At 40.7% G+C, this 10291-nt stretch overlaps 1 long non-coding RNA gene across 1 annotated transcript; it reads right to left on the bottom strand.

Moving 5' to 3' along the window:
- Positions 1–319: 319 nt before the first annotated feature.
- On the bottom strand, positions 320–868 carry LOC133021939 (uncharacterized). Its single transcript, XR_009682990.1, has 3 exons — positions 806–868; positions 593–686; positions 320–501 (listed from the first exon to the last, which is right to left on the bottom strand). It is a non-coding gene; the product is annotated as an uncharacterized LOC133021939 (long non-coding RNA).
- Positions 869–10291: the final 9423 nt, after the last annotated feature.

Below are 10291 nucleotides of genomic sequence, written 5' to 3'. Positions count from 1 at the left end.
TGATTGGCTGGTAGAAGTGTTGCTATTGGTCACCTTATGGGTCATTGCAGTGCACACGTGGGGTCACAGCATTCCGCACGTGGGGTAAGCCCCTCCCACACAATAATAATAAAAATGTATATATTAATATTTATTATTATTTATTAGTAAGCCTTTACCAAAAGCACTGCAGTTAATTAAAACTATACATTCATGTGATGCTTGATGTTACAGGTGAACATATTGTACAGGGAACAAATGTGAACAAGGTATATGTGGAGTGAAAGCTTTATTTACATACAGCACAAATATTGTACAAAAACTCAGGTGGAGTTTGAAATGTTTCTCTGCAGCCTCTGGGTCATGACTTCTTTGTGGGACTCTTCTCCAGTGTGTAGACGTCTGTGGTGTGTAGCTGTGAGATCAGTGTAGCTTCCAGTCTTATATGAAGTGTGGGACACAGGTCGGTGCACTCCTGGCTGTGGAAGGATGGATCCATGTCATCGGTCCCGCTTCAATCAGCTGTAAACACATTCAGTAAAATTAGCACAGTTCAATTACAACATACACCTTTACATGTAACTGGAAAATTATTTAATGAATATAACCTTACCCTCTTTCTTCTCCGACAACTCCTCAATGCTGATGTAAGGTCTGGTCGGATCATACTGGCTCATAGTGTGTCTTTGTACGTCATGGACAGGCAGCTGGAAAACAACACATGTAACATGACTTTATTATTAATAAACGGAAATAGCCGCGCTGCATCACCGTTGGAAGATCCACAGCAAAAAAACACCAAAACAATTCATAAACAGTTACTTACATTCAATGGCTTAATTTTCTGCACTTTAAATCCGGACTTTCAGCGTCTCGGCCTCACGCGCAGTGACCGCCACGTTGTGTGTGTGTGTGTGTGGGGGGGGGGCTGTGGCTGTGAAAACATAGAAAAAAGTCACGTTGATGAAAAAACTTAACGCAAACAAACTGTTACATCTAAGTAATTCATACATATTTAAACATGCACTAGATCTGCTCCAGCACTCGATGCTGTATTCGTATTTTAGCAACTTTCTCGCTATCCCAAAACGGCGGACATGCTTTCAGATGTAGGGTTAGCTTAGTGGTTAGCATGGCGGCTCCGTCTAGCTTAGCTCTCCTTAACTCAGGGACTGTGCGCCCGTCTTCTCCGCCTCGACTCGTCCACACCGGGCCCGCGGCTCTGCTTCCCACGCACTCATCTTCTCCTCCAGGGAAAAGCGTCGTGTCGACTTCAGCAAGTTATTTACCCCGAAGACAGAGTCACTCGTACGGAACAAACTTAACACGAGCCGGAGTTTCATGTCTGCGGGACACTCGATGCTGCTGCACTGCGTTTACGAGGCTCTGATTGGACGAGTCCATCAGCTGATGACGCGAGCGGGTGACGTGAGGTTTTCACAGTTTCCATATCTTAAAGCAGCGGTGACTTCATATAGGATGAGTATTTGACTGAGGCCAGGTTTATTTTTTGTGGTGTTTAGTAAATTTACACACATGATTCACGCTGTTCTGTGTTCGTAACCTTATAGTTGAATGCACTTATTGTAAGTCGCTTTGGATAAAAGTGTTGACTGTTTTAATGGAATACTGAGAAAGTTTAATAACAACAATTAGACAATTGAAGTTCAAATTATGAAGGAATTTCAGCTCTATATTGTGTCTTCTTTATATTTAAAATAATAATCAAACTGAGTGGAGATGTATGTTGTAGCCAAACAGCCGCCTGCTGTGTTTTGTCACTGTGCAGTCCATGGGGGATTAAATATTACACTGAAAAAATAAACCATTAAATCAATGAATGTTTCATAGCAATTTTGAAAGTAGTGGTGAAAAGGTACCATTTATAATTCATGGAACAGCTTAGTTTGCCATTGACATGTGAATTTGATGCCAGTATTTTGGGAGGACAGATATTTTTATGGAAAGCCAGTAGAAGTTTGGAGCTTACAGGACACAGATGATCACACCCAGCATCATTTCTTTGCTGGTAGAGGTGTGGTTTACACTTCCTCTGTGCATTTAACCAGCACAATTGAAAAAGTGACTGTAATCATGCCACTCTGTACAGTGGTTGAGATTCAGGATTGTTTTGGATGACAATAAAAATTTGAAATAAAGTGCATTGTTTAATTTGACAGCATTGACCTTTGTTCGTGGTATACAATGTATTTCATTATAGCACACTAACTTATTTAAGAACAATTTAAAATTTCAGGTTTTATATATATTTTCAGCCTGGTTCACTCTGCCAGATAGTTTAGTTTACTCTTAGAAAAAGGTGTTATCTGCTCTGAGGGGAACTATCCTGATTTGCATTTGTGAAGCTCAGAGCATTGTCATTTGCATGTGAAAGCGTGCTCTAGGCGTAGGAGCAGGGGGGTCACCTCACAACAGCTCTCAGGCTTGACAACTGCAGGAAACAGGAGAGTTTCCTTTGCTGCCTGCAGATACGTGTGAAAGTCGTTAAACGAAGGATGTGCCAACACTTTCCTGCGACACAGATTGACACAAATGCTTCTTTTCATGCAGTGTGCACCCCGGCCACATGGCGTGTGGGCGGGACTCATCAACAGAGTTAGCTTACATGCTAATAATCTGCTGTCTTATGAGCTCTTTAAATATATCTTTGGTAAGTTCATGTTCATGAAACCATCAATCTGTTTATAATAGATTCACGTAATAAGTGAATAACTACACACGATCATCAGATAATTGATTTGAATAGTTCACATTATTAATCCTTAACGTTACAGAGGAGGGGGCGGGGCTAAACCTGTTGAACGTTCAGACTCAAACACGTTAATGTTTCATTCAGTTTTAAAAACTCATCTGTAAATAAACATGGACGACATGACAGCTTCCTAATGTGAAGCCAAAGTGTCTCCATCGCCCCCTGGTGTCCGGCTGCAGTACAGGTCATTCACCTCCTGCATGGACCAAACTAAAAAGTAGACGTTGGAGAAATGTTTGTTTGTTTGTATGTTATTAACTGTAGTTATACATTTCTCTGCCTGTAGTTTTCTCAGTATCATATATTTGTTTGTACGTTAAAAACCACAAAAAACTAAAATAAGTTTGTGTAGAGGATACTTTGAATCTTGAGTCTAAATTCAAACCTTCTCTTACTGTTGAAAACAAACTAAACTGGTTTTTACTAAGTGTGTGTTTGATAAAGTTTGTATGAAGTTGTGTTGAAGCTGAGGGGAAGGAGGGTGTGTTTGATTTGTTCATTGTGTTTCCTCCGTTTGACTAAAAGTAAGTGAACAGATTAATAAACTGATTAAATACCTGAGTCAGTACAATCATATGTTTTTAAGAGGACAAACATCCAGACTTATCATAATGGGAATAATTAATAATTGATTCAAATGCATATCTGTCACATACGTGTTAATGAGTGTTTTCATGTTCACATACAAACATGTTGATGAAGCTGATGATTGACACGTGTGTTAATGAGCTCCACTGAGGATGAAGAGTCGGATAAAAGCAGCAGAGACGCAGCAGGTGGACACATGAAGGACACGTGTCCTCCACCTTGTGTCTCATGTTGTGTAACGTGTTGTGTCTAATGTGTGTAACGTTGTGTCTCATGTGTGTAACGTGTGTGTAACGTTGTGTCTCATGTGTGTAACGTGTTGTGTCTCATGTGTGTAACGTGTTGTGTCTCATGTGTGTAACGTGTTGTGTCTCATGTGTGTGATGTGTTGTGTCTCATGTTGTGTCTCATGTGTGTAACGTGTGTGTAACGTTGTGTCTCATGTGTGTAACGTGTGTGTAACGTTGTGTCTCATGTGTGTAACGTGTTGGGTCTCATGTTGTGTCTCATGTGTGTAACGTGTTGGGTCTCATGTTGTGTCTCATGTGTGTAACGTGTTCACTCTGATGTTTGCACTCTTTTTGTCACTTCAGCTGATCCTGATCCACATCTGGATCAGCTGATCCTGATCCTGATCCTGATCCATCAACACCCACGCCAACATCTGTGAAGAAATCAAAACAGTTTCATTAAAGATTTTAAACTTGTTTATTTTGTGTCTTTCTGCCTCAGCAAAGATCAAATGAATCATTCACATATAAATGTCACATGTCAGTATTATTGTTTTAAATTTCTTTGAATCATTACATTTATTAAATTAATCTAAATGTTTGAAATTATAAAAACAGATCAATCTTTTTTTAATACATCTAACTTCTATTAAAACAATAATATGTTGTTTAGGGCCCGAGCACAGACATCAAAGGTGTCAGGTGAGGCCCTATTGAAATTGTAAGGATTATTATTATTATTCAGGCAAATGAATTGGCTTTTTGAGGCGTTAACATGCTCAACTTCTTACCAACATTTGCAGAAAGTTAGATGTAAAAATTTACGTATTCTGAAGGAATTTTCAATGGGCGTCGCAGAATGGCTCAACGGTGCCCCCCCCCCCGAGACCCCTGGAACGTGTTCACATTGACCAGTCTTCACAAAAATCGATACACATGTGTATCATGACCAGACAAACAAAAGAGTCCTTAGGTGCAATTGGAAAAACACAACAGGAAGCCTGCTGTTTTGCATTTAGTGGCCATTTTGGCCATATTCCACATTTTTTCTTTGATGTACTTGTACCAGGGCTTTCATCGGATCAACTTCAGATTGAGACGAGTGTCATCACAACAAGATGGAGATAAAAACTGACTGACGGATTTTTTTTTCGTCACACGGTGTGACCGTGGCGTGGCGTCAAAGTTTGATTACACGCCATGAATTGTTTGCATCTTTGCCTTTTTGCATAAAGAACACTGACTATTGTCTGTAGCAGAGGAGGAGCTGGAGTTACATTTCCATAAAGCTGCACTAGAGCTGGATCAGTTAGGTGTTGGTGGAGGACACTGGGACAGACAGTCCACCGAGCAGCATCAGGATGGACCGGATCCTCTTTGGTGTCTTGTGTCTCTCAGGTCAGTGAATTTAACTGTTTGTATGATGTCTGACAGGAAATCTGAATATAGAGATTAGTCCTCATACATAACAACAATAACTGGTTTCCTCCTCAGGGTGCCTCACCTTCTCCACCTGCCTCCTCCACCAGTACCACTTTGTGTCTGAAGCAAAGACTTGGACTGAAGCTCAGAGCTACTGCAGAGAGAAGTACACCGACCTGGCCACTGTGGGAAACCCTGAAGAAATGAAGAAACTGAAAGACACAGTTCCTGCTGCTGGTCACAGGTCTCAGGTTTGGATCGGCCTGTACAGTCATGTGGACTGGAAGTGGTCAGATGGGTTCAACCAGAGTGGAGCTGAATACAGGAACTGGAACTGGAGACCTGGTGAACCAAACTATAGAGGAGCCAATCAGTTCTGTGTGGGAATGAATAGAGAAGGAAAATGGATTGATTATTTCTGCCATGAACAGGTTCCATTTGTCTGCTACAATGGTAATGTTGTGCTTTATATTGATCTTTACGATACAACATCATGTTTAAGATATGATTTTGAAATCCATTGTGTGATCTCAACAATCCCTCTTTTGTTCTCAGACTCAGCTGCAGGAGGATTCGAGTTTGTGAATACAACAAAGAATTGGTCTGAGGCTCAGAAGCACTGCAGAGAACACTTCACAGATCTGGCCACTGTGACGAACGAAGCTGAAAACAACAAGATACAGAGCTTGACACCAGATAATGGCCCTTTGGCATGGATCGGTTTGTACAGAGATCCTCAGATTTACTGGTCCGACGGGAGTCACTTCTCTTTCAGCTCCTGGTTCCCGGGTGACAACCGACTTGGCTCGATGGAAGTCGTATGTGGTGTTGCAGATTTGAGTAATGGAGGAAAATGGAGATTCCTTTCCTGTGAAGAAAGAAAACCTTTTGTCTGCTACAGCGTCACAAGTGAGAATCTTTTTTGTATTTTTATTGCTGCTTATTTGCTTATTTGTGAGTTTTCTGACAGGCCTGCTCAGACTGTCTTGTAGGCAACGTGCAGCCCAGAGACAGGGTTCCCGCGGGGTCTTAAAAAGTCTTAAAAGGTCTTAAATTTGATTCGGCCAGGTCTTAAAAATGTATGGATTCTCAAACTGTGTCCGGGAGGTGGAAATGTGAAGCGGAGCTTATGTTTTGACGTCGGCATCTCTTTAACGGTGGAACCGTAAACAAATCGTTCTTTCGCCGTAGCCAGGGGTCGCATGAGGTCTGTGGTCGCAACCCGCGGCTCTGCAGCGGCTACCTGTTCAGTGTTGTGCGGGCGAATGCGTGTGTGTGTGCGTGTTCCCCCAGACAGCACACACACACACACACACACACACACACACACACACACACACACACACACACACGCACACACACAAACGCACACACACAGGCCCCGGGGCTCCGCCCCCACTCATTCGCTCACAGAGACACACAGTGAGACTCTTGGGAAAAGGAGTTAAAATGTGTGAACAACATAAAGTGAATGACCTCTGACAGCGTGATGGGAGTGATGCTGCTGCTGTACAGCGAGAAAATAAAGTGTCTCCGTTCAGAGGAAAGAAACGTCTCCTCCTCCTTCTCCACGGAGTGGTCCGGAGCAGCGATACTCCTTTTTTGCATTCACATCTACTCTAGCTTCTGAAGGCTGTTCATGCAGATGAAAACCTGACGTGACTCAGATGAGGTCATAAATAATAATTGTGATCTATTGACATTACAAACAGCCGATTGGCTAACGTTTTGTAGTGTTCGATGGGATGTTTAATGCATGTTTAAAGCTTGTTTGACTTGTGTATTGTTATTGTTCTTATGTTGAACTACCTGGAGGAACTGAAAAAGAGAAGGAAAACCATCCTAGAGGTGTCTAACGGTCTGGCCAGAGATGCAGACAGGTTTTCAGAAGAAGCTGAGGGCAAGGCTGGCAGCAAGATGGCCGAGCTCATCGCCAAGTCAAATATCCTGAGGAGGGGCTGCAAGGAGAAGCTTGCTGAGCTTGAGACAATTGATAAGGAGATTGTGGCCAAGGCAGCAGAGCTGAGAAGTTAGAGGTTTTGTAGTGTTCGATGGGATGTTTAATTTCCTTCTCTGGACATGTTTTATGGAACATCCTTTTATTTCAATTTATTTCAGCATGTTTAATGCATGTTTAAAGCGTGTTTAAAGCTTGTTTGACTTGTCTATTGTTATTGTTCTTATGTTGAACGGGTATAAATTTACTTTGTAAGTAATTCTGTGACTTATTTCTTCTTTCATAGTAATTTTCCTTCATACTTTTTGCCAGTATGGTCGTGAAATAGGTCTTAAATTCTATTCAAAGTGGTCTTAAAAAGGTCTTAAAAAGTCTTACATTTATCTTGTTAAAACCTGTAGGAACCTGCAGAGAGCAGAGGTTCCTCACTCTGTGTTTTAAATCAAAGATCTGAGTAGTTCTATCTCCACAGGAATAACTGTAGGTTTCACAAAACCACAGACCACATTAAACGTGTTCTGTTTCTCTTCTCCTTCTTTGTCTAAGCAGCAGTGAAGACATTGGTGAGGGTGAAGATACAGGGCTCCTCTGTGGATCTGAATGACCAGAAAGAACAGATTCTGAAACAGGCAAGTCTCCAAAATCCACCCTGAAACAATTACTCCTTCATAGACCCTGGACAAATGTATTACAGAGTTTGACATCATCAAATAACCATGAAGGAGTGAATGTCAATAAGACTCCAGTCACAGATGTTCTACAATGCAAAGCAGCCAGAAGAAAGAAGAGTTATAATCCTGTTGACAGATTATTCTTCCAGGAAATGCTCATGTAGATCTGCAGTTTTGTATTTGAGACCAGGAAAGATGAATCCTGATTTTGGCATGATTGCTATGTGACGATCACAAAATACAAACATTCCAGCAGACAAATATCTTGGTAGCTGAGCAGTTACAGCTCCTGCCACGAAAGAGCAGTGTCCATGTAAATATTATCTTTCTGATAAAGACCAAAAATACCTCAAAAGAAAATGTTACTTTGGGACCTGATGCTGTCCGGAGCTGCAGGATTCAGACAAACAACAATTATTATACTACATCTTCTCCTTTTAATTATTATTATCATTATTATTATTATTTTTATATGATGAATTATTAGTGCTGTTATTAATAACATCATTCCATTAATAATGATCTCTCTTGTTTGTCGCTCTCTATTCTCTCGCCCCCTGTCTTCCTCTTCCATCCCCTCTTTTCCAGCCTCCTCTCCTCCCACTATCTCTCTCTCTTCTCTTCCCTCTTTTACACCCCCCCTCTCCTTCTTGCCCACCTTGAGTCTGGCTCTAGAGGTTTCTTCCAGTTTACGAGTTTTTTCTCCACAGTCTCCAAAGTGCTGCTCATTGTGGGAACGGTTGGGTTTCTCTATACATTTGAAAGTCTTGACTTTCTATGTAAAGTTCCTAGAGATGATGTCTATTATGATTTACACGCTATATAAATAGAATTGAATTGACTAAAAACACATAACTCTTTGTATTAGAGAGCAAAGGAATCTGTTAAAAGTATTTCAAATAGCTGCCATTTCTGTTTTTCAGCTCCAGGACAGATTGAAGGAGAACGGACTGAGTGGCGTCACCTTGAGGTGGAAAAAACAGGCTGATGGGAAAGTTTTCCACAAGGAGGAGAAAGGTTCCGACAAGAAAACAAAAACTGAGCTTTAAAAATGTGACTTTCACTTTTATTGCATGCGCTAAAGTTTCATGTCTGCACGTGTACACACCTCTATCACTGTACGCAGTTAAACCATAACTATGAATGATGTAGAAAAACTAGCCTTTGTTTGATTATATGCTTAAACTGTGCGTCTGTGTGTAAAGAGCATCAGGAACTGTATGCAGCCCGGCAAGAATGTCTAACTAACACCAGACACAGGGAGAGGCTCCATCGGAAGGAACATGTAATGAGTTGCTAGGCAGGTTTATAACATTACAGCTGAGTATGTCTTATACTAAGGGAATCACAAAGACCCACAGCACAGGGCAAGCTTTTACAAAACAGATTCCTGGTTGCAACTGTACACTTTTACCAGACAGCACCATATATCCAGCATAAAGAAATGTAATGCATGCGCCCTTACTGGAATGATTGTTTTTTAACCTATATTAAGTGTGTGGAAATGTGATCATTAATGTGTGTGTGTGTGTTTCCTGGAAGAGTCCTCCTTCCTCTACCTGGAGTGAAAGAGAGAGAACACATCCTGGCATTAGAAAAACAGTTATTGTGTCAATAGTGATTCTTATAACATTAATGCATTCATGAATATTTGGATGATTCTGTCTATTGTTTCTTTACAGTGAAAGAAACTAGAAATGTCTTGTGATGTACTTGTGTGTTATTACTTCATTAATCTGCTCTGTGATGGTTCTTCAACACAAACTGACACTTTGGATCATTTGGACTCTGTCTGGTTTTGACTCCTTCACTCATTCTCCTTGTGAATGAGATTTCAGCTCTTAGCTCTCACCACACAACTTGTGTGTGTGAGTATTTGTCTTCACAACTGATTCAGCTGGATGTTTCCTAATGTAATGATGCTGGGAGGGATATTATATTATCGTTAGAAAAATAACCGTTTTTCGGTTTTTGTGGTCAGAATAAAATGCAAAATTACAAAAAATTGACTGCTTTTGGTTTCATGCAATCCTTCTTTTATAGAAAATAGTTTGTTAAGATAAAGTAGATATACAAAAACTTGTAAATTAATGAATGCATCAATAAATCTATGTATTTGCAACATAAATGAATGACTTATGTTCTTTTTGACATAAAATATCTTGAGCAGCACACATAAGTAGCTTGATTAAATATATGTATTGAAATAGTGACCAGCAGAGGTCGCTATGTGTTACCAAATTCCTCATTTCTCCAAACATGACCAGCTAATTATAACTTTTAATGGGCCTTTTCCTTCCTGGTGAACTGTGACATTAGGTCTATAGTGGACAAATCCATTTTCCACAGCAGTATTGATCATCATATTTGCAACGGGCAGGCTTTTAAGTCCATTTAATGAATCATTAATATTAAAATGATCATGTATGTGTTTCCTGGAGGAGCCCTCCTTCCTCTTCCTGCCCTTATTCGGTGATGTTTTCTTCCAACTGATTCAGCGGACGGACACAGCAGATAGACACAGATGATGATTTCATGTCTTTTTCTCATCTTATGTTTTGTGAAACGCCTCTTTCTACAACTTCTGGCTTTTGTGAACTTGGGGCCAGTTCCACTCTGAGCACCCGTGCTTGTTGTGTAACTTCTGCAGAGCTTACTATTAAAATGTCTC

Source organism: Limanda limanda, chromosome 16 (assembly GCF_963576545.1).
Source record: "Limanda limanda chromosome 16, fLimLim1.1, whole genome shotgun sequence".
In the NCBI taxonomy this organism is placed as follows: Eukaryota; Metazoa; Chordata; class Actinopteri; order Pleuronectiformes; family Pleuronectidae; genus Limanda; species Limanda limanda.
Note: the sequence above shows the minus strand (reverse complement) of the source record. Positions and strands in the feature narration are given on the sequence as shown.